Genomic DNA, 24583 nt, shown 5'->3' with positions numbered 1-24583 from the left:
TCAGCATGATAAAGGATCATGGTTCTGATCCAGCTGAATTCACCCAGAATCTCTTGAGAAAGGGAGACTCTCCGTACCCCTAAAGAGCCTACAATAATATCACAAGGACATTACTTCCTTCCTAAAAGGAAACTGTGACCCTTTGCCATTATAACCGCGCAATGGGAAAGTGGAGATGCGGATGCGGCTCGGATCCCACGTTGCTGTGGCTCTGCCATCACTGGACTGCAGGACTCTGAGTTATCACTAATTCCTGGGACCTCACAACACAACAGTGAACCAAGGGTTGGAGTCAGACTGATACCAGAGTTAAGGCCTGAGCCGTCCAACAGTGGGTTCAATGGATATATGAGCCCATGTTGGTTATTTCACCAGTTCCTGAGTTCTTAGTAGGAAAAGATAGTCTCAGACAACCTGTGGAGTGAGAGGTTTATGGAAGAAGGATTTAAGGGAAGCTCCTAGGTCTCTCCTCTAAACAAAAGCAGGAATTCAAAACCAATACAAAAATTACTGCCACCAACCAAGTTTCAGAAAATCAACCCTATCCCAATCCCATTTAGTTTTGCCTATTTAATCAGTGCAGAAGATGGATGGATCTTGGAGAATTACAGTGGCTTATTCTGAGCTTAATTAGGGGTTGACTTCAATTGTAGCTACTATTCCAGATGTAGTCTTCTTAGTAGAGAGAATCAATACAGCCTCTGGCACCTAGTGTGCAGATATTGATCTGTCTAATGCATTTTTCTCTATCCTCATTAGCAGAAAACAACAAGTAATTTTTTTTCTTTTTTTTTTCTTTTTGGCCTCACCTGAGACACATGGAAGTTCCAAGGCCAGGGGTCAAATCTGAGTAGCAGCTGCGACCTATGCCACAGCTGTGGCAAAGCTTAACCCAACAAGCTGGGCTGGGGATCGAACATGTGCCACCACAGAGCCAACACCGGATTTTAACCCACTGTGCCACAACAGGATCTCCCAAGAGTGATTACTGAGTGACCCATAAGGCTGCTGGTTTAGAAGGAGAGTCGGAGCAAGAGAAAGCTCTCCAGCTGGCCCCACCTCAGCCAGTTAGCTTTATGATACCTCAGATCCAATGATGTTTGATTTGTGATTGATCCAGGTACTGTTAAGAGGCTTGAGGCAGAAAATGTTAGGAGAATCATTAGGTTATAGCCCTAGGGTTGGTTGCAAAGCCATGCTCTCTTTTCTCCTTTGAAGAAACAGCTTTCTCAAAGCACCTAAATGCCAAGATGCCATGAAAACTGAGCAGGCTATCATGAGGTGGAAGTTGTCTGATTCACCAAACCATAAAGTCAGGCAAGTTCTGCAGCAGTCCATCATCAAGGAGATGTGACATACACAGAATTGGGCTTGAGCAGATCTTTAAGGTGTACGTTATTTGCACTCCCAGCATAGTTATTCCTGCCACATTGCAGTCCCAGATCTCATGAGGAGTTCTATGATCAGTTGATTAAAGAGGAGAAGCAGGCCTGCTTTCTGGTGCCAGTGAGAAATGGCTTACTGTGCCATTTCAACCCCACTCAAGACTGGCCTAAAAGGACAACAGAGAAAATCTTTCCAGTAGGTAAGATTTTAAGCAGTCAGACTCATGATTTAAGGTCAAGGCATTTGGAAAGAATAAGATTAGAGGATTGATAACAAGGAGGTTTTCACGAAGGTCGGGTAATTCTAGATGGGCTCAGAAAATGACAGTATTTATGTCCCATGTGAATGCTCAGAAAAGAATCCCATTGTGTAGGAAGTTCCCCATGATCATGTTGTGAGTCTTATTCCTGGGGATGTCTGGCAAATTTTTTTCCAGACACTCTAGTGAATGGGTTCACGGACAAGTTGGCAAAGATGGAGGTAATGCACAGGTCAATAACAAAATTAATTCTGGCTATCACCATCCCTCAGTGCACCAGAGTTTTGAATACTGCATCATATCCTGAGGGCCAGACTGCTATCTGGTGGCAACTGATTATATCAGAACCCTTCTTCATGAAGGGACAGATACATGTTCTTATTAGATACAAACTTATTCTCTGCATGGTTTTATATTCCTTGTTCGCCATGTGTCCCTAGTCCCACCAGGCACAGAATCACTACCGGCTTTGTTTATAATCATGGCATCACACACAACACTGTCTCTTCATTTTACAACAAAAGAAGTAAGGCAATGTCGCATGTTCATGAGGGTTTATTTACTTGTATTTCTATGTACCCCAAGCAGGTCTTACAGAACGATGGAGAGACCTCCTTAATCATCAGCTGCTGGAGTTAATATCTTGAGAGATCAGAGAACTGTTCTCTAGCATGTAATACATGCTCTGAACAAACCAGAGGCCAATATTATGGTGCCATGATTATTCTTCTCATAGCCAGAAGAGAAGGGAGAAAGAGACATGGATGGGAGGGTGAGTGGTTCCTCTTATTACCTCAACTAATAATTTGGGGAAAAAAGTATTTCCTTTTCATTTCCACAATTCTGGAATTTGCAAACATAGGGATATTGATACTTCAGGGGGAAATATTTTCTTCCCCAGAGGACACAACTATCCCTCTGAATATGAAGTTGGGACTTCCTGTTGGCCACTGTGTGTTCCTCAAATGAAAGTGTTGGCTAAGATGATCAGTCCTTCCTGTGAAGGAGAGCTACTCATAGTTCCCTTGTTCCAATATCTATTTATTTATATCAACTAATTTTATTTTCCCTTTTATTTCACAGGATGTGTGTCCATAGTAATTATCTTGACAAATTACACTATAGCCTGCAAGTGTCAAGCTAAGGTTATGACTAGAAAGATAATGTAACATTTCTCAGAGATAGATGCCATGACTTAAGTATTTGGATTTCCCTTGGGAGTTCCCTTCGTGGCTTGGCAGAAACAAACCCATCTAGTACCCATGAGGATGCAGGTTCAATCCCTGGACTCACTTGGTGGGTCAGGGATTCGGCATTGCCACGAGCTGTGGTGTAGGCTTCAGATGCAGCTTGGACCCCATGTTGCTGTGGCTGTGGTGTAGGCTGGCAGCTGTAGCTCTGAATTGACCCCTAGCCTGGGAACTTCCACATGTTGCAGGTATGGCCCTAAAAAGCAAAAAAAAAAAAAAAAAAAAAAAAGATTTCAGATCTTCCCTTTTGGAAATGAGGGTGAGTATTTGTTTGTTCAAGAGGTAAGGTTTCATTATATTAAGCAAGAGCATGTTACTGATACTCTTTATTTTCTAGACATGTACCTGGAATAGGAAGAGTAGGTATGGTGTTGAGTAACCAAAGGATTAGAATATGACAGAAAATACAGAATGGCTCATTCATCACTATTCCAAACTCCTTCTTGCATTTCTTCTTCACGATAAAAGCTACAAAGCTAAAAACAGCATTTCCAAGACTCTCTTGCAGCTATGATTTTACAAGTAGCCTCCCTTCATCAAGGAACCTATCTGTTCGAAATTAGAAAGATGAAGCAACTATCACAAGACTGAGGCCACATGGCTCTGCTGGCACACACGGTACAAGTATTTCTTTTATTTATTCATTATTTTGTCTTTTTAGGGCTGTACTTGCCACATATGGAAGTTCCCAGGGTGAGATCAGAGCTATAGCTGCTGGCCTACACCACAGCCACAGCAATGCCAGATTGGAGCCACATCTGTGACCTACACCACTCATGGCAATGCCAGATCCTTAACCCACTGAGCGAGGCCAAGGATTGAACCTGTGTCCTCATGGATACTAGTCAGTTTCATTTCCATGTGCCACGATGGGAACTCCCCAGGATAAGCATTTCTTTCTTCTATGCTAGCTGTGTCAGTGTTTCCCATGTTTGTTCCCCCAGCTTCGTGGGTGTGGAGCCTAGGCCAGTGGCAGAAGCAGGGCTCCAGCTAGAATAACTACTTGGTATGGGAGAGCACTTCTCTGAGTATGCAGCATCCAAGCTTGATTCCCCAACTCTCCCTGACCTTAAATAAACTATTTTGCATCATATATCAGAGGGGATCTGTTGTGTGCAACTAGATCTCTGGTCAATATGTGAAGAAAGATAAACATTCCAACAGAAGATTTTAGCTTCACTAGCTCTTTCTCTGGAAAGGCTTACCAACACTCTTTCGCCTTAGCCAAATTTTAGGTGTCCTGCTATATTCTCTAACAGTTGTTCATTTTCCTCATCCTGGTACTTTATACTATTGTCCAACTCTTTCCCCTCACCCTTTAGAATGGACATATTCTGATAATACCCCCTTAATTTATCCATATTCTGGTAAGAGTAAATAGTCCTTCCTTTAGGAAACTGCCTCCTCCCTCTGCCAGTCCAGGAGGCTTTGGCATGTGACCCAAATGGGCTAATCCACATGGGTGTTGGCAACAGTGATGGTTCAGGAGTAGAGGGATGCAAAGTTAGACCAATGACAGTATGGGCTTTTTGCTGGAACTAATACAGACAGAATGTTCTTGCACTGGACTCCCTGAAGTGACCGAATACAGTAGGGGCTTTCTTGCCATATGAGTATCACTTAAAAAGAAACAGAATAAAACCAACAGAAATGGAAATTCATAGATGAAAAGAGAGAGATCAATTCTGATGACATTATTTGACCACATCATGAAAAAAAAAATTAAGTACAAAGACAATGTAAACATCACCTGAAATCCCACCATTCAGAGTTAATCTCAGGTAACATTTTTATGACAATGCTTTCATATACCTCTAAGAATAAACACATAGTTTTCCCTAAATTGGATCATATAATATATACTGGTTTACTGTAAATGTTTTTTTCTTTTTACTCTACAATTTAATTTTTTATACCCCCTTTCCTCTTCTCTTCTTTCCCTACTTTTTATTCCTCTGCCCCACCTCCCAGTAACTAATGTTATAGGCCTAGTGTTTTTGTTTCCATAGATTTCTTCATGATCAAGTACATATATACATGAATATAGAGCAAGAAACATAATGGCAACAACAATAACAAGAATCATAGTTATTATTGTTTCTTGCTATTTTAAAAATGGTATCATACTGCCTACCTACCTCTGCATCCAGCTTTTCTCAGTTAACAGTACATTATGGAATCCATCCAAGTTAAATGATACAGATTTAAATCATTATTTTTATCGATTACAATCCCCATACTGAGGATGAACCACATTTCATTCAGCCATTCCTCTGTTATTTGATATTTAGATTGTTTCATTTTCTTCTTCTCTTCCTTTTCACTCCATGACAAATCATGCTAGAATAAAGGCAATATTATATACTGGTCTCTCTTTTTTTTAAAAAAAGTTTTATCAGCCAGATTCTCAGGAATGGGACTGCAGGGTCAAAATATCTCGGTGTTTTCCTTTAAAGGATATCGCCGGACTGCCTTCCAACAGGCTGCAACAATTTCCATCTCCATCAGCAATATGTGAGCGCCTCTGTTTCCTTGGCATATCACCAGCACTAGGTGATAATGCTCTTGAAATGTTTGCACTATTTCTTTAATTCAAAATATTTCTGATTAGCAGTGAGGTTAAGCATCTTTTCATACGCCTCTTTCCATTTGTATTCCCTCTTCTCTAAGTAACTCTTGAGTTGTCTGTCTTTTTATTATTAATTTGATTACACACAAGATGCAATCTACAAAATCGCAAGATTTCTCTCTTTTAGAAAAACCTACAAAACACATATATGAGACAAATATACATATATGGCAAATAAATGGTTAATAGCTTTAATATATAAGAAAGTCTTTATGATTCCAAACTTTCATCACCAGGCAATGAAGCAGGGCATGGAGAACAGTGAAAAAGCTGGTTGATATGCCCAGAGGTCTCTATCTCCCCCCAACAGCATGCTTGAGGAGCATGTGGAACCACCAAAAAAGCACAGAGAGGAAGAAAAAGTTATGTTCCTGTCAAATAGGATAACATAATGGAAATCATGAACTGAAAATGATGAAGAGAAAAGAAGAGGCTGTAGCTTTAAATAATAATGAGTCAAGGCAGGGCTGTGCTGCCCAGGCTTAGAGTCAAGGGCGGGAGTGAATCAGAGCCTGATAAAGGTCACCCTTCGCCTGCCTTTTCTGGGCCTCCCATGCTGTTCACCACTTTTAACCACAGTGGGGGTGTCTCATCACCCATACCATGCAGAGGCCCAGATCTTTACTCATTTGTTCTTCCGTAGCAGACCTAAAAGGTAGAGTGCCTTTGTGGTCCGCACAGCTGGCACCAAGACCAGAGTCATAGGCAAAAAGGGTTTGCAATGACTCTGAGAGCCTGGCCAGCCCACTCCTTCCTACAGCTGCCAAGCCTTGCATTGTTCTTGAATTGTTCAAGTTGCCATAACAACATGCTACTCTTAAATATAAAGGTGACCCTGCTGATCCACCCCAAAAGGGCAGTTTAGATTGGTTTCCTGCATGCGTGATGACTTGTTGAGACATAATCAGAGAAATATGGCAGAAACATAGAAACCAGCCAGGTTGGGACCAGCATGTTCATACACACACTCTTCCTACATCCTTGGCAGACATCACCAATCAATCATAAAACTCTCTTATTCTGAGCCTAAACATAGCTCCGAAATTCTCCTTCACTCAGTGCTCCTTAAAAACGGATCCAAGTTAGAATGCAAGATGAACACAATTTGCCATCTCTGACCAAAACCTTTATCTGGAGATGATAAAGGCAAAATTCAGAGAGGAAAATGAGTTGTACAATAGCACAAAAAGAAGTAAGTACCAGAGCCAGGGAGAAAAAGGCAGGGAGAAGATGGGAAAAGGAAAAGAAATTCAACTTATTGAGTGTGTCTGTGCCATGTTAATTGAGGCACTGTGCTTGCTGCTTGGCACATATCAGAACTCAGGTCTTGGGAAGGCGCTGTATCAGTTACTCTCCTGGTCAGTGTCCTTCACGGACAACAGCACAAGTATATACGACATAATGCTAAGATGATGGCTCAACTGTGGCTGTGGGATGAGTGACGTTAACTAGCTCATGGGTGCAGTGTGATGAAAGCCACAACCTTGCCGTCATCACCCCTATGCCCTAGACAGACATTTTCTCTTCAGCATTATGACTCTGGGGCTATGCCAGGAAGCATGGCACTCTTAAAGGCAGCTGCCGTGCATTATCAGGTGACCATTTCAGCCATGTACGTAAAATATGTACAAGAACCAGTTTGCATGGACAGAAGAATACTTGCTCCAGGACCACATGCTGTATCCATGGGAAGTACTGTGCTATTCCACCATAGCCACACGTTACCCTTTATTACAAAAGGAGCCAAGGCAGAAAATTAAAAACTCAGTATCTGCCTCCTCAACACACCCTATTATCACCATCACCACAGCCAACACTGGGCAGGATGATGGCAAAGATACAGGATGACATCACTGCCACTGATGATGACATTAAAGTTATCTAACGATGAAACTGTATTTCACTGTTCCATAGAATTGAGTCAGCATTTGAATCCTCTAGGGTCTCAGAAAAAAAAAGATTTGGGGAAACAAACTCAACAGCCTATATTGAAAAACTATACTTTCGTATAACGTGGCACAAACTTTGCAGGCTAACAGACATGAGTGCGTGTCCTGGCTCCGTCATTCAGTCATGTGACCTTGGGCAAGTTCACTCGCCTTAGGCTCAGTTTCTTCAACTGTCAGTTAGAATGTGAATAATAATGAGAAAGCAGAAGGTAAAATACTTACCACAATCCTTGGCATATAGGAAGCTTTTAATAAATACTCAATGTTATTAAACATTTTAATATTAAGTGTTGAAGAGTGATGATAATGACGATAGATGGTTACGATCTCTGCGGTCCCCACAACCGCCCTCTCCGCTTTTCACCCATTCTCACACCCTCTTAAATGACACCCCTTACAGAGGGGCCTTTTGTTTCTCAGGGAAAGGCCATCCCTCCTCCATCTATCCAGAAGATTTCATCTTCAGAGTCCAGTGAAATGCCTCCCTCTTCTGGGACGCTCACTCTCACCATCTTTTGTCTCTGACCTTCTGAGTCATGTACTTTGGCTCTCCGTCCAGTTAACACAGGAGTATTAAGCATCTACACGGCACTAAGGTTTGTTAATCACACTGTCATACCAGGTAGGCCTGCATTTGGGTCTTTACATTGGCTGGTTCCTCCACCTGCCATGGTTTCCTATCTCCCCGGGATCATCCATTTGATCCTCCCCATTTTCCAGGTGTCAGAGCAAGTGCTGCCTCTGCAGAGCAGTTTTCATTGTCTTCCAGTCTCATCCTACCCCCCTACCAGTTACTCTTACATCTATTTTCTTCATTTGCTTATGCAATTTTCTATATTCCTCCCCTATTAGGAGATAAAATCTACTAAAACAGGAATTCTGTCTATCGTGTTCATCACTGGACCTCCAAAACGTAGAAAGTTACCTAGCACATAGTATGGACTCGATAAATATTTACTAGATGAATCAATAATTCCCCCCCCAATAATATTAGAAGCGTCAAGGTAACACTTTCTAGAGCAGATATTCCTTTCATAATCACTTTACTGTACCTGAGCAGATTACTCAAGAGTTGAATAAAATAGCTGGCCATACACAAATTCAGGGAAATAATATTAGAATCTGTGTCCCTGTCACATCCTCACTAGATTATAAGCTCCTTGGGGGTAAAAGTCATCGCTTTTCATCCTGCACTTCCTGTAGTGCCTAACGAGCACCATGAAATGCACATATATAATAAGAGCTTAGCTATGTCAAATGGAATTGAATAGAATAGCACAAGCGTCTGCAGAAATGTTCAAACACACGCAAGAGGCAACAATAAAACTGCAAACTCATACCCGGTTCCTCTGCAGCACTGGCTCAGATCTCAGAAAAGCACTATCTATAATTAGGCATTTTGTTCTTTTTATATCAGAGGGATGAGAAAGGAGCTCTTACTTTCTGGGTGGCTGGGGAGGCAGAAAATAAACCAGTGTCTGAAACAGAAATGAAGATGCTTTAATTCTTTCGGTTTTATCAGCAGAACCCTGATTAAATGTACCCGTCTGCATTTCCTCTTAAATGGACCCTCTTTTCCAGTCTAACCCCTATTATACCTGACCGAATAGATTGCTTCCTACTGGAAGTCTGGGCTGATAACAGAAGATTGGACGTATTTCACGTCTAGGAAACATCATGTAGCGGCCATGGCTAATGACCTTCCTCTCATTAATGAGGAGGAAAGTAGTAGCTACCATTTATTGAGTGTCTATTGTGCAGTTAATTATATGTGAAATGAGTTACATGTATTGTGCTGTGTAATATTTATAAAAACCCTATGACTAGGTATTATTACTGTTGTTGATGTTTCCCCCCTTTTAAACCAAACCTGGGAATGGTGAAATCTGAATATGGCATGTAGTATGGTCCATAATTGTATCAATGTCAATTTCCCATATTGATCACATCCTTTTGAATCTAAGATGCTATCATTGGAGGAAGCTGGGAGAAGAGTGCAAAAGAATTCTCAGCACTATTCTTATAACTTCTAATGTATCTAAAATTATTTCAAAATAAAGAGCCTCTTTTTTAAATAAAGAAAAATTCTGGGACACAAGAAGATTAAATAGCTTGCCCAGATCACAAAGTTTTGTCTATGAAGAGGTCAGTTTCTTTTTTTTTTTTTTTTTTTTTTTTGTCTTTTTGCCATTTCTTGGGCGGCTCCAGCAGCATATGGAGGTTCCCAGTCTAGGGGTCGAATCAGAGCTGTAGCTGCTGGCCTACACCAGAGCCACAGCAATGAGGGATCTGAGCCGCGTCTGCGACCTACATCACAGCTCATGGCAACGCTGGATCATCAACCCACTGAGCAAGGCCAAGGATCAAACCCGCAACGTCATGGTTCCTAGTCAGATCATAAACCACTGAGCCACGACGGGAACTCCAAGAGGTCAGTTTCAATCCATATTCTTCTGGTTCTAAAGCCCAGGCCTTAACCGCCAATTGCATGGTTTATAGTCCATGCTCCTGGCTTCTCACCTGTTTTGCTTTCAGATAACATGAGCCCTTGAGCAATGTTGTCTTCCTTACCTTGGCTACTGGGAAGCTCAGAACTATGTGGTGTCAAACTGTGGTATCTACGTTTATAACTGGAATATCTATTTCATTCCTCTTAGGTCAATTTCCTTCCAGCAGTCACCCACCGTGGTCTTTAATAGACTCATTTTTCACTTCTCTCTCTCTTTTTTTTTTAAAATTGTTTCAATCTTTTTGAAAAAGATTCCAGATTATAAATAAAGTTAAGCATCTTTCTCTTTCTCAAGAATATTCTTACCCTCAATTTTCTGAACCTAGATATCAATTGGTACCACCCAGCCAGCATCCCATAGTCCAGATCCTAGAACCACGGAAGCACTCAAGGCAAGAGATGAGATAGAAAACAATGACTTCAGGTTGCTAAAGGTGAGAGGCCTTTCTTATCTTCATTTTATTTTCTGAAAATTAAATACTTGGCAAGGTTTTCCTTAAGCTAATTAGCATCCCTTCTTAACATTTTAAGTAACTGCTCATTTAGAGTAGTGAATGATTGCTTTGAGATTAGAGTATAGGGAAAATCTTTCTGTTGGGAATAATCCACTTATGCGGCTGTTTGTTTGAAGCAGAGATAAACAGAGATTTTTTTTTCCTTCTTGACATGCCAGGCATAAGAGAGAACAGGGTGATTAATGAAACTCTGCTTTTTTGCCAATAAATTTCTGACTTCAGATACAAGCTTGTAGTTGTTGAGTTTTCTGGGGAATTTTTTTTTCTTTCTTTTTAACCCAGAGGAAAAAGAAAATGGCACCACCCGGATTCTAGAGCCCCTTTAAATCTGTTACGTTGTGAACTATTTTTGGTTCTTAAAATGGTTTAGGTAATTTTTCATTGGCTCTACTGGGAATGCCACTTTGTGCTCTGTTATTTATAATCTGCAGAAATTAATTATGCTGCTAATTAACAGCTTGCAAACAAATTATTGCTCAAGGAGTTATTTATTCAGTTATGAAAGCACAACTTCAGGGTTCTATGTAGATTCTTTCTGACAGCTCTTTTATTTCTTGCTTTTGTTTCTGAATTTTCTGCTCCTAAGGTTCAGTGAAGGTCTGCTTGCAAGGGATGACAATTAGTCAGGATCTCAGTAGCCGGGAACTAGGTCAGCAGCTCTACTTGGGGGAGAAGAAAGGCGGGAGGTTCACAGAGCCTGCTTAGTGTGCACCGTGGAGTTGATCAAGACACTCCTTATGTGAGTGGTGGCTCTTGTAACACCCACCACAAGGTTTGTCCAAAAACATGTCCATTTTTGCACCTTCGAGACTCTTAGGAGAGCCCTGAGGACAAAACGGCATCAGACAAGGGGGAAGGCAAGAATGTAAACACATGCCATATATGCTCCCATTCTCCATTCCCATGCTCATGGCAGACAGCAATAATGGACCATAGATCATCAGCCTCAGAATCATTTTCAATACAGTCTTCCAGGTAGACACTGCCAACTGCTGTTATCCCTGGTAGAAGAAAAGGGCTGGCCATAGTAATATCAACAGGGTTTGATATTCCCAACTCTCTACTGCTTACCAGGCTGTTGGATTAGACAATGGGATGGAAGAAATTATAGATAAGAATCCTCTTTCTCCCATAGCAAGACCTCACCCTGCCCAGGGAAACAGCAAAGAACTGGCCACAGGCAAAGCCATAAAGAGCCAGCTCTGCATAAAAGACCATGTTGGACAGTTCCTGCAGGAGCAAGGGGGTCCACCGTTAAAAAAAAAAAAAAAAAAAAAAAAAAGGAACACTTGGCAGGGTTTGGCCCCCCTGGTTCTGATTCTTTGTATTCCATTCAGTGGTGATGAGACCCTTAGTGAGTCTCTATCTGGTCCTTAGACTATCATCTCCTAACGAGGGTGGTACCCTTAGGGTCTCTGAGATCCTTCTAGCTCTGACTGTCTAATGTTTCAATGTTACTGTGAGTGTTACAGGCTCAGGGAGCCTCCCAAGGACAGGTCTGTTGCAGTTGGTAGAATGAAGATGCCAAGGGCCTCACTAAACTATTCCTGCACCCAGCGAAGAAGGGCAGAGCTGGGCTTCAGAATCAAAACGAAGAATGGTGAAGAAAATAACAGGCAAAAAAAACAAGGTGAAAGTCACCACGTTGGCATTTGATGGCTGGCACACACCAAGCAACATTTACCCCTAAGTTCAAAGGAACCAAACTCACCTTGCGGCTCTGGAGACACTCAGACCCCAAGCTCCTCTCTGCACTTCAGCATTCTAGAAGCACATCTTCCTCTGTCTAAACTCACCAGCCCACCTTCCACATGTCCCACAGCCCAAGGCCTATCCATTTTCAGCAAATGCAATCACTTTCTTTAAGCCCCTCTTCTTAAAGCTAAGAAGCAAGGACCCACATTTATCTCCTAGATCCTATACTGTCTCCACACCAGTGGGTCCCCTGCAGGTCTCTGCTGAGTGATTGGCTCCAAGAGACTAAAAAGCAAATCGCAGCCCAATTCAATGAGGCACCCATGATGCTTCCTTTCTCAGATCTCCTTCTCAAGCATTATAACCTCTGTCTGAGGACCTTTTAGCTTTTGGGGGAAGCTAAATGCAGCAAAAGAAAGAACATGGGCTGAATTTGAATTCCGGCCCTAACTTGATTAACTGTCTGACATCAGACAAATTCCCTAGAGCGCTTTGAGCTTCCATCTGCTCATCTGGAAAAGGGCAACAATAAACTCTTAGCATGCACAGAGACAGGCACAAAGATGCTCATCACAGCCTGCCTTAGTAAATATAGACAAAAATTGATTATCCATTAGCAGGAAGGAGATAGATGTTTAGTCATAAAATGGAATACTTTACCACAATCAAAATGAACAAATTAGACATGCATATATTAGGTGAATAAATTTCAAAAACTAAGAATAAAGCAAATGTAAATGGATGACAGGTGTGTAATACAATATATGCTGTATATTCCAAATTTTTATGTTGTATGCCTATGTACTAAAAAATAAAAATATACCTGGGAATGACACTCATCAACCTCAGAATATTGTTTCCTCCACAGAGGGATGAAAAGGAAGGCCTCTGAGTAGAAATTTTAGTTTCAGATATGAGGAGGTCCAGTACACGTTTCTAGAAAAATTTCAGTAATTTGGGGTTTTCCATGTTTCATCCTACATGAGGTGTACCATGGAGGCTCAAAATTTAAGAGAACCTTTGATAATCTCTGCTTTAGCAAAAGATCTGTTATGTAATTGGTCAACCCTAATTCTGTCTGTAAACTAGACCGGTGTTTCAAAGCTCTTTTCTAAAAGATGCTCATACGTTCAACAAATATTTAGCTATGGCTATCGCTGTGCCAGTCACTGTGCCACATGGGGGTATACAGAGATAAGTAAAATAAATATGGATCCTGTACTCTGAGAGTTCACAGCATAGGAGAAAACTAAACAAGTAAACAAACTGTGCTAAATTCCATGAAAGAAATGAACAGAGGGTCATGATAAAAAAATAATAATAATAAGGAAGAAGAATAGTGTTTTAGTCATCGATTGGGCATGAAAACCAACCCCAAATTCAATGTCTTAATATAACAACAACTTACTATTTTCTTACAATTCTGTTGACTGACTGGAAGGTTCTTCTGCTTCCCACGGTGTTGGCTTGGGTTTTGAGATGGCCGGGAAGTCCAAAGTGGCCTCACTCATCCAGCTGTAGCAGGTGCCAGTTGGGAGCTCACTTGGGCTTAGGTTCTCACCCACATAGGCGTTTTTACCACGAGCTTCATCAGGATTGTGGCTGGGTTTCAGGAAGGTTTGTTCCAAATGCAAAGGAGAGAAACTTCAGATCGCTTCAAGCCCAGCCCCCAAATTACACAAGGTCACTTCTGCCTCAGTCTATTGGTCATAACAAGTCACGGGTTCATTCCAGATATAAGGGTAGGGAAATCTGACGCTACTTCTTTCTTTTTATATATATACCTATTTTTTTTTATCTTTTTTTCCCCCAGATTTTCCCTTAAGGTTATTATAAAATATTGAGTATAGTTCCCTGTGCTATACAGTAGGTCTTTGATGGTTGTCTATTTCATATATAATAGTGTGTATATACTAATCCCAAACTCCTGATTTTATTATTCATCCCACTCTTTTTTTCTTAAAAATTTTTTTTCTAAAAAAGTAAGCGTTGGTGGTCGGGGCGAGGGCAAAGCCTGTGCTACCTTCAGACTTGTCCAGGTGCCTCACAAGGAGGTCCGTTTGGAAAGTATGACAGTCCCTCTTCGCATGGTCGCGTCGCCAGAATCGATGGCTACCACACCCGCGTACAACCCCAGCGAAGACAGTGCAACCACGACGAGATGGCAACCGCCCCACCAGGGAGCAGGCCCACCTCCCTCACCGTGACGACTCCAGAGAGAGCTTCCCAGGGCAATGGGGTTGTCCCCGGTGGGCCTCGGAACCTGACGGGCAACCTGGAGGGCAACAGGTGCACTACCCAGGACCAGGCGAGGAGCTCACGCTCACGCATGGACGTAGGGGCGGGGCTCGGCCGACCCCGCAAGAACCCCATCTAATCCCGCCACCGAGGGAGGGCTTCTCGCGAGACTCACACCGTGGGCGCAAAGTGAAAATGTCCTGGAGTCTGAGGTTTTTGCAGGGCTGGAGAGCTGGAGTCCAGCTGCTTGTAGCACCCTGGCCTTCCTCACTACACCAAGCTACCGCGGAGGCGAGAGGTCTGCAGACAGACCCCTCCGTGGTCGTTTGTCGTGAATGACCGTCTGGAAATATACTTGGGAGCGACACCCAGCAACTTCAGAATATTATTTCCTCCGCGGAGGGACCAACAGAAGAGTCCTGTGAGTAGATATAGCGGTGTTTCTGATATGAGTAGGTTCAGCTCCTGTTTCTAAAAAAGAATCAGTGGAGTTCCCGTCGTGGCACAGTGGTTAACGAATCCGACTAGGAACCATGACGTTGCGGGTTCGGTCCCTGGCCTTGCTCAGTGGGTTAACGATCCGGCGTTGCCGTGAGCTGTGGTGTAGGTTGCAAACGCGGCTCGGATCCCACGTTGCTGTGGCTCTGGCGTAGGCCGGTGGCTACAGCTCCGATTCAACCCCTAGCCTGGGAACCTCCATATGCCGCGAGAGCGGCCCAAGAAATAGCAACAACAACAAAAAAGACAAAAAGACAAAAGAAAAAAAAAAAGAATCAGTGATTTGGTATTTTTTACATTGAGTCCTATATTATTAGGTGTACCATGTTGGCTAAGGATTAATATTTTCAGTAATTTGGTGTCTCCTAGCGCTGTTTAGACGGGGAGAGCAGGACATCACCACATCCGACTGCTTCTTTTTACTTTATTTCCCTCTCTTTCTTTCTTTTCTTTTTTTTTTTTTTGGAGATATAGTTCCTTTACAATGTTATGTTTCAGTGTATAGCAGGATGTTTCAGCTATACATGCATACATATCCTTATTTTTTCACATTCTTTTCCCTTTATCGTTTATTTAAAAATATTGAGTATGGTTCCCTGTGCTATATAGTAGGTCCTTGATGGTTATCTGTTTAATATATAGTAGTGTGTATATGTTAATACCAAACTCCTGATTTTATTATTTATCTCTACCCACCCCTTTTTTTTCTGACCATGCCCCCAGCATGTGCAAGTTCCCAGGCCAGATAGCAAATTGCACCACAGCAGTGACCAGAACCATAGCAGTGACAAGGAAGGATCCTCAGCTGCTAGGCCCCTAGGTGATGGAAGGATTGGTGAAGACTTGACTGCCCTCTTTAGTCCATCTGGCTGAGATAGGGATAGACCACAGTTAAGAAACTGCATACCATGTTTTTTCATAAACATTCACTGTACCCACCATCAAAGCAAAGACTCCAAGAAGCTCTGCAATGGAAAACAAGATTTCACTTACCTTTTAAAAAGTGTTCATTTATTTCTGTCTTTACATATCCCTCATTTAGGTTAACCCAAGTATCTTCCAATGTAAGCTAACCACAGGTACTCCTTTTTTTCAGAGAACTCCTGGAACTAACATCTTTGCATTCAGTTTGGGAAGTCAGTGTTCTAAATGAAGTTGATTTTTATAGATTAGAGTTGTTTAAAGCAGAGTCCAAAATGACAGGTATCTTGTGTTCTTTGGAGAAAAAGTTCTTCCATGTAAATCAGAAAAATTAATAAACACTCTGACACAGTCCACATGACACAACCCAGGCCTGAGTCAGGGAAGGGGCTCTAGGGGAGGAGGGAGGAGAGGGATCTGGCTTCTGTCACCTGCTCAGGCCTCCCCAGACCTTCAGCATTTCCCTGTTAATTCCTGTGGTCTAAGAATGACAATTGGAATTTTAATTTGCATCTAGAATCAAAATCAACAAGTAAAGTGCCGTCAATCTGTAATACTACAACCACCTGGGCAAATTATTAGAGATGAACTGCTGTGAATTACGTGAAAGACCAAAGTACCCCTCTTGAACACAATCCAGCATCCAGCAGACAGGCTGTGATGTTCAGCGGCCTTGGTGGTTGTGTTACAATTGAATTACAAGGGGAAAACAGCCCTGTGCTGATTTCGTAATTATCATGATCTACTATTATGATCCATCACCAACAGAGCAGTTGGTGAAGCTGCAGTAAATCACCATTATTTATATTGCAACAAATCACAAGGAGGTATCATTGAGAATCATAATTCACACTCACTTCAGACAGTAATTACCTGTATATGACTGTCTAGGTATGTCATGAAGGTAGCACAGAAAAAAATCATAAACTGCACTGTCCTGAAGACATGGCTTCTATGAACAAGCTTTCCAGCTTTGCAAAGAAAGAGGAGACAAATATTTCTATTTCTTCCCCTCAGTATCTGTCCTAGGCCTTCACAGATCACACCAAAAATGGAATAAGTTCTAGGGTCCACATTTAGGATGGACACTAGCCAACTTTACAACCTTTTGGCTTAACGCAGGTCGTATGACATGCTTTAGACAGGATTAAAGATCCAGATAAAAGTCAGATTTAGATAAGCCATGCCCAAGTATTTTTTAGCCATTCATCAAATTCTTAAGATCAGTACGAGTACAAGTACTAGGCTGTTCCCATCGGAACCTAAAATAAAGAAGAAAACAATGCTACTGATCCTGTCTTTCTTTAAAATGATGGTATTTTGCTCATCATGGATTGTTTGCATTCATTTTAATTTTTTGCAATGTTGCACTAAAATATTTATCTCAGTGGCTGAGGGTTTTTTTTTTTTTTTTAATGGTCTTTTAGAAGCATGCCTCAGCTCCTCATCCTGATCCCACCCTTTTCTCAGTAATTCTCTGAGGTAGACAATTATCACCATTTTAGGAATAAAAAACTAAGGTCCAGTAAGTTGGCCAAATCACATTCTGGACAGGCTTGAAAGCTCACTAAGAGGGAGAATAAGTTATGTACCTCTTTTATCTCCTCCTTCAGTCATCCTACACCATATAATTGAATAAGGAAGCTGAATTAGTTTTGCGTTCCAGTCCAAAGGCAGAGACCTAGAGTAATAACTTACCATACCAGAAAGGAGAACGGCCTTATGTGCTAAAGAGTCTCCATAAAAATAGCATGCAGCTCCTGGCACCAGAGGTCCAACAGAAGCCTTATATTGCATTATCCCTCTGTAGAAGCTTGGTTGGGCTTAGTTTTTTTTTTAACAATCCCCAGTGAAAGAATCTTATAGATCATCTAGTCCCACATCACAAGCCGACCTCCATTTTATTTATATACTGACAAAAATGATGCTTAGGGAGATCATGGGACGTGTCCATTGCCCCCCTCCCCCAGCCCACAGCTGGGTCACCACAGGCCCAGGGTTAAAGCCAAACAAAGCTCATCTCCAGATCCCCTTCCTCCATCGAGCAGTTGGCCTCTGTTGGACAAGCATAGCTCTCACCTGGCTGGCTGCTAGCACCAGCAACCTCTGTTAAGGTCCAAGTTCCTGGTACACAGAAGCTAAGGCTATATGTTCCTTGGCTCTAGCTCATCTGGAACATGCACCCCAAACCCCTGCTTGTTGCATGTACTTTGAAATGTGAGCAAGAGAGAATGTTTTATGGAGACCTTCTGTCCTAACCCAGGGACTCCCTCTAGTCTAGGATTCAAAATTAACTACTGTGTAACTGGCACCACTCCCCAGAATCTTATGACTTCTCTCTGTGGGCCTAATTTCTAAAAGAATTTCTTTCTAAAGACAAACATATTTAGTGGTGATTATTCTTATAAAGAGAAACTGGCTTCAGAGAGAACACTTGAGACCTGGCCTCAGAGATGGTAAATGACCTCATTTGGAAATAAAATGGTTTTATAGCATGGTTTTCCAATAATTAAATTAGAGGAAGTAAAGAGAAATGATGCTAAGGATGGTGGGTCTGGATAGATAAGCTTTAATGGGGTCTGGGGACTTCAAGAAAAAGGTTCAATAAGGTAGAAAGAAGGTATCAAGCTAAATCACTAATAAATTTCCATCAACAGCTTTAAAGTGGTGATGGTTCCTTACACAATAGCCTGTACATACTCACTAAGAACCAGAAACTGGGCTAGGTACCCTGTGGGACCCAGAGAAAGAGAAAAAAAATAGCCATTGTCCTCAAGGAGTTTACAGTCTAGTTGAGGAGCTAAGCATAAAACATAGCAACCAATCAATGAGGAGCGTAAGATAGTGTGTAAAGTGCACTATTATTTGGGGAAAGACAGACACCAGCCTGAGTTGAAATAGCAATAGAAAGTAAGGGCTCTGATTAAATGAGCACCAACTACAATCTGTAGAAAGATACTTACTCCCTCCTCTAGCATATGCCTCTCGGGGTTCAAGTGCAGTCAAAAGGTGTCTTCTGGCATCAGGATAATTCAAGGTGACTTTGGTGTATATCCAAGGACAGAAGATGGACAAGTAGGTTATAAGGCTAAGGATACCCCAATGGTAGGACTACAAAGAGACTCAGATAGGGCACTAAGTCATCAAAAGTTATGTTGAATTTCTTTCTCAGATGCTTTGAGATGTTGAAGGGAAAAAAGAAAGTCAATGACACATCAGGAACAGTAATGACCCCCCTACATCCTGTCTGCCTCTTCTATGGTGGGAGCTTAAAATGTGTCCCCCACCCCACCTAGAATAGAAGTGTGTAAATAAGAAGCTGGAAGAATTATAGATACCAGAGAAGGGTTGAGGTTTATGCCGTCTCAGGGAAAAGTACCAAATCAGGAAAGAGGAGATATTGGAGAAAGTGGAGAACTCTAGAGGAGAGTGAGGCTTAAAAGGACAGAGGAGTTAGGGGGGCAGAGCAGGGGGACTCTGAAAGGGGACATACTAGTCTGAGTTCCTGGTGGGAAGATTGCTGTGTACTTGGGGAAAGCAAACTGATGGTGTAGATAGATGGGTGCACTGCCAAGGGCACTTTATCTCCTCTCTCCCCTCCCCTTTACCATCCCACCTTGACTCTGTATAATTTGGATTTTTTCCCCAGAAAGGCCAGGTGAAGAGCTGTCTGAACCTCTGTTGGTTTTTGTGTTTCTAAGGTGTAGACAACAAAAATGATGAAAACACACTAGCTGCGATCTTTATTAAGCTAAGTATTTTAAGTGAAATAACTCACTTAATCCTCAAGGGGATCAATAAAGGGAAGAGTCGACTCCCTCCGTCAGTGAAAGGGAATTGCAACCATTTTGAGGGGAAATTTGGAAGAAAAGGGTCCATTCTCATAGGATCTAGTGTGTTTGGTGCGTGGATTGGAAAAAAATTTCCAGACTCAGGGCAGAGTGGAAAAAAAAGCTGAATTTATTGAGGCAGAAAATGCTGCTAACACAGTGGGCCTGCGTACCCCAGGCTAATGGTCCTGTCTGTTTTTATAGGCCAGGGACAAAGGAGAGAGGAGAGGTCTTACGATACACCTGCTGCGGAGTGATTGGGGAAAGAGGGGTGTTATGATACACTTGCTGGTTGGTTGGGGGTGTATGATACCCCTATAGGGGTGGGGTGAGGAATGGGCCAAATACCTTTCCTAACATGGGGCAGGGGGAAGTAGGCCAGGTTGCTGAGGGGGAGAGGTTCAGGGACTTTGTAACTGTTGTGGTGAGACTGGTGGGGGATAAGGGTCTGGTAATTTTCATCCCAGAAGCTCTTTGAGTTTATCTCATCAGAGAGGCCTTGAAGTCCCACAGGATCTGTATCTGGAAATGAGGAAATAGTAAGTGATTGTTCTCTCTTCCTTATTCCTTCCTCATCAGCTCCCTTATTCTTGACAATAAAGAAGAACTGAAGAAACCATGGGCCAAACATAAGGAGTCTGGTGCCAAGTTAGACTCACAGTTCAACCCATCTGCTTCACCCTGAACCTGAGTAAGTATTTCCCTAGTCTATGAAACAAAGGAACTAGCTATACCCTTGATTGGGACAAAAATAACTTGGAAAAGTGGAACCGAGCAAGACCCTATGGAGCCTTCCTAGGGCAGGCCCCTCGCCCGTCTCCTCTGCTTTAGCTCCGCTCTGACTTAGGTAGCCAAGAGTATCTGATGCATATTTCCTGAGTTTTTCAGATGCTAAAACCACCACCAAACAGAAGACATTAACTATTTGATGCTCATAAGTACATAGCCTCCAGACCTTCTAGTGCCTAAGGATTGATAATGTTAACCCCTATGACGCCACCTCACCATCAACCGACCAGATTATGCAGAAGCTGATCACATACCTTGTGACACCCTTCCCTCACCTTGACTTTGAAAATGCTTTGCTGAAACCCTCCCCAGAGTTTGGAGCCACCCTTTCTTCTTATACTGATACCTCGTAATATACAAAAGTTGTACTTTATTGCATGTGGGGGAGTGGACTTGAGTTTGGTTCAGTAACACATTTCCTTGACACAAACTCAACTTTGCCTTCCCCAAGGGTAAAGGGTTGCTTGTGCATGTGTACACACAACTCACACACTCAACACTCACACCCCTGCCTTATTAGATGGGAGCAGCCTCCAGCCCCTGGAAATCCTGTCCCACTGTGTGCTCGTCTTTTCTAGTATTTGAACCCTCCCAAAGCAGTCCTTCTAGTTACCTTGCAAATAATGCCAAGACTCTACCAGCCTACTCAAAAATAGCACCTCGGCACACCCCACCCCACCCACTGGCATCTCTTTTCTGTATCCCAAGATTCCCAGGGAACACCAGGCACTGCACAGTCACAAATGAGTCCAGTTCATGTTCCTGACCATTGATCTACCATCAATTTTTTCCAAGCCCGGGGCATGCGATTATCTGCAAAGCTGACTTACAAGATAAAATCCCCAGGCCTCTCCCCTTCCCCCTCCTCCTCCAACAAGCAGACATTGATTTTACACAGAATGTGCATGGCTTTGATGGTGTTATTGCAATCAACATGAAAAATACCACCACAGTGCTTATCCGGATGTCTCAGTTGTTTTGCCTCATAGCACAAGTGATTGTTTAAAGAGGCTTGACACTGTTGGAGTCTTTTGTTTTATGGATTTTGCAAAGCATTGCTCTTTGTCTCCTGGGCTGGCAGAGGAGAAAGATTTTTTTTTTCAAGGCCATGGGCAGTGCTTTTAGAAAATAGGATCCAAGATGAGGGTTGATTCTGGGAGTCCTTTAAGTTTCCCACATGTAGGTAGCCATGGTTCCACAAGAAAGGCTGGACCTAACTGGTTTGTGCTTTTAACTGGTTTCCTCTGGCCAGGTTACCCCTGATTTTTATCACCATCTGTTTTCCATGGGGTTCTGCCGTTCTTATTCCATGCTGATCCAAAGTAACTAAAAGGGTTTGTGCCGTCTCTTTTATCCCCCCCCCCCCCCCCGCCTCTCTCTTTGCCCCATATCACAGTTGAGCAATTATCTGACTCATCTGATCCCCGGCAAGTCAGCAAAGAAACTTGGAACACACACCATTCCCTCGCCACCCCACCCACACAGCCAAAGATCCAGATACCCACCCACCCCCGTCTCCTCTCTCCCACTGCCTGTGACAGGGCAGTCTTTTGTACCCAGTACACCCACCTCTCCCATCAGAATGAGACCTCCCCCAAAAGGCTGGAACATGTTTGCTGTACCCACCTATGGCTTATTGTCCAATTTAGTACTGAGTTTTAATTATATGGCACATTAAAGTGAGGGTAAGGATTTAACTGGATAATTCAGAAACCTTGTATTTGAGAGTGATGGCTAAATCCTCAAGCAAGTTATCTCACCCTGGGCACTATTGACATTTGGGGCCAGGTAATTCTTAGGTGGGAATGTCCTGTGCTTTGTAGGATATTCAGCAGCATCCGAAGTCTGCAGATATTGCCAAATAGCCCGTGCATGGCCAGATCACCCCAGCTGAGAACCACTATCCTACGGCATCACAGGGTTATGAGACTAACCTTAACACAGGTTCATGAGGAGGTTGGTAACTTAGGGCTAGGTGAACTGTAGAATTTAAATTGAGGCTCTCTTACCCATCATGCCTTTTCCTACCTCTAGTCTCTTCGGCACCTCCTGCCAAACGTACACAATGATTTTTGTCTGTCAAAATCACTGACCTGTCTTCTGAGAGTCATCGTGAAACTGCGTTTCCATCGGCCCATCAAATCTCTGGGCTCTAAATTTTCTCGCTGAATTTATTAGACAATGCTTAAGCCCAATTTGGAGTTCTCTGCTTATAAGAGTACATAGACAAAACAAAACTGAAATGGCTCAAAGCTCAGAGTTGGGGCAAGTGAGTTTGGGGTCCAGGTCAGCTGAGTGCCATTGGGCGACTCCCCTGCCGTCAGTGGCTTCCTTGTTAGACTTTCTTTTAGTAAAAGAGCAGCAAAGGAAGAGGTTGGACCCAATTAAGGATTTTCAAACTGTTGTGTGGATTTCTCAAGTTTAATAAAAGTATTGTAGGAACTAGCCTGGGAAGCAAGAGAAAATGTGAGATGAGGGATGCCAGCCTGCTGCTCAAATGCGGAGCCAATAAGATCAGTTTTCCTCTTCTCTATTCTTCATACTGGACTTCTGGATTATATATCCTGTCCATCTGAAAGAAAGAATGTTTCAACATCGTGTATGTGTGTGTGTGGGAAAAATTCAATGGCACGTGTTAAAGCACAGTAAGAAAGAAGTTCTCCTGTGCTGCAGTGGGTTAAGGAAATGACATTGTCATTGCAGCAGCTTGGGTCACTGCTGCGGTGTGCGTTCTCTCCCTAGCCCAGGAACTCCCATATGCTGCAGGCGCTGAAAAGAAAAGCAGAGTGGAGTTCCCGTCATGGCGCAGTGGTTAACGAATCCGACTAGGAACCATGAGGTTGCGGGTTCGGTCCCTTCCCTTGTTCAGTGGGTTAACGATCCGGCGTGGCCGTGAGCTGTGGTGTAGGTTACAGACTCGGCTTGGATCCCACGTTGCTGTGGCTCTGGCGTAGGCCAGTGGCTACAGCTCCGATTCGACCCCTAGCCTGGGAACCTCCATATGCCGCAGGAGCGGCCCAAAGAAATAGCAAAAAAAAAAAAAAAAAAAAAAAAGAAAAGCAGAGTAAGGAAGATTTCACTCAAAAGGGGAGAGGCCAACTCAATACTTAAAGCACAGAAGTAGGATTTTGCAGCGGGTAGAGGTGGGCTCAACTCTGAATATGGTGTGAGCAAGAGGGAATTTGTGGGCAAGGACGTGGGATCAGTGGATGGAAAATTACTAAGAGAAAGACATCAGGGGTTGTGGGGGTTCTGCCTGAACTGAACTGAGACCTCCCCCAGTTGAAAGCTGTTGAAAGCTGGCCAGAGGTGATCAGACATTATCTGAGGTGGGGTGTGGAGGAGAAGGAAGCCGATCAAATATCAGAGATGATCAGACATTGGGGTGGGCGGGTGTTCTGGTTAAACTGAATTAACAGGATTCTTGCTGGAAGTAGATTTCCAAAAAAAAAAAAAAAAGGCACAGATAGGCCTCGGAGAAGGTTCAGGAGTTTGACAAGTTTGCTCAAGCAAAGAATCTTTGTCAATGTGTGTAAGTGTTTTTATTAAGGTTTTTAAATCTCCAGATTAGTTAATATCAATGAACCCTTCTGGTGCCAACATTCTAGAAAAACCCTTAATATAGACATAATTTTGTGTACAAAAATACTTGAACGCCCTCTAGAAGCCAGACTTAAAGAGAATAAGAATTTGACCCTGCAGGGATTTCTTCTGCCCTTCTCTGTTTTACTGGGGCCCCCGAAACAAAAAGCAGGTTAACAAGAGAAAAGCATACTTAAAGTTAACCTAAGTTTTCCGTGACTCAGGAGTTTTCCTAAGGAAATAAACACCCGAAGAAACAGTCAAAGGAGTATTTTTATACTAGTTTTTTTTTGATGAAGAATGGAAAATTGTGGGGAAAAGTGATAGGACAAAAAAGGGGTATGAGGTCATCCTAGTACTAAAACTGGGGGAAACAGCAAGGCCTGTTGGATTCAGAGTCCTCTTGGCATCCTTCCATCTCCAGAGAAAAGGAGGCGCCTGTGGAAAGGCACCTCTCCCATGAGAAGGTCTTTCCTGCACCTGCCATTTCTCCAATTCCTTCAGCTTAAAATATTCCATATGCCATGGTGCCC

The 24583-nt window shown here is 42.7% G+C and overlaps 1 long non-coding RNA gene across 2 annotated transcripts in view; it reads right to left on the bottom strand.

The window, feature by feature from the left end:
• Nucleotides 1-14505, bottom strand: part of LOC102158585 — a 60750-nt gene extending 46245 nt beyond the window's left edge. Inside the window, exons 1-3 of one of the 2 annotated variants that reach the window (XR_002344603.1) lie at nucleotides 14216-14505; nucleotides 13601-13794; nucleotides 10967-11156 (exon numbers count right to left, since the gene is read on the bottom strand). This is a non-coding gene — a long non-coding RNA (uncharacterized LOC102158585). Of the gene's footprint in view, nucleotides 1-10966; nucleotides 11157-13600; nucleotides 13795-14215 lie in introns of those variants that run through there. The other variant, XR_002344604.1, reaches the window with a different exon arrangement.

This window comes from Sus scrofa, chromosome 6, assembly GCF_000003025.6.
Source record: "Sus scrofa isolate TJ Tabasco breed Duroc chromosome 6, Sscrofa11.1, whole genome shotgun sequence".
In the NCBI taxonomy this organism is placed as follows: Eukaryota; Metazoa; Chordata; class Mammalia; order Artiodactyla; family Suidae; genus Sus; species Sus scrofa.
Note: the sequence above shows the minus strand (reverse complement) of the source record. Positions and strands in the feature narration are given on the sequence as shown.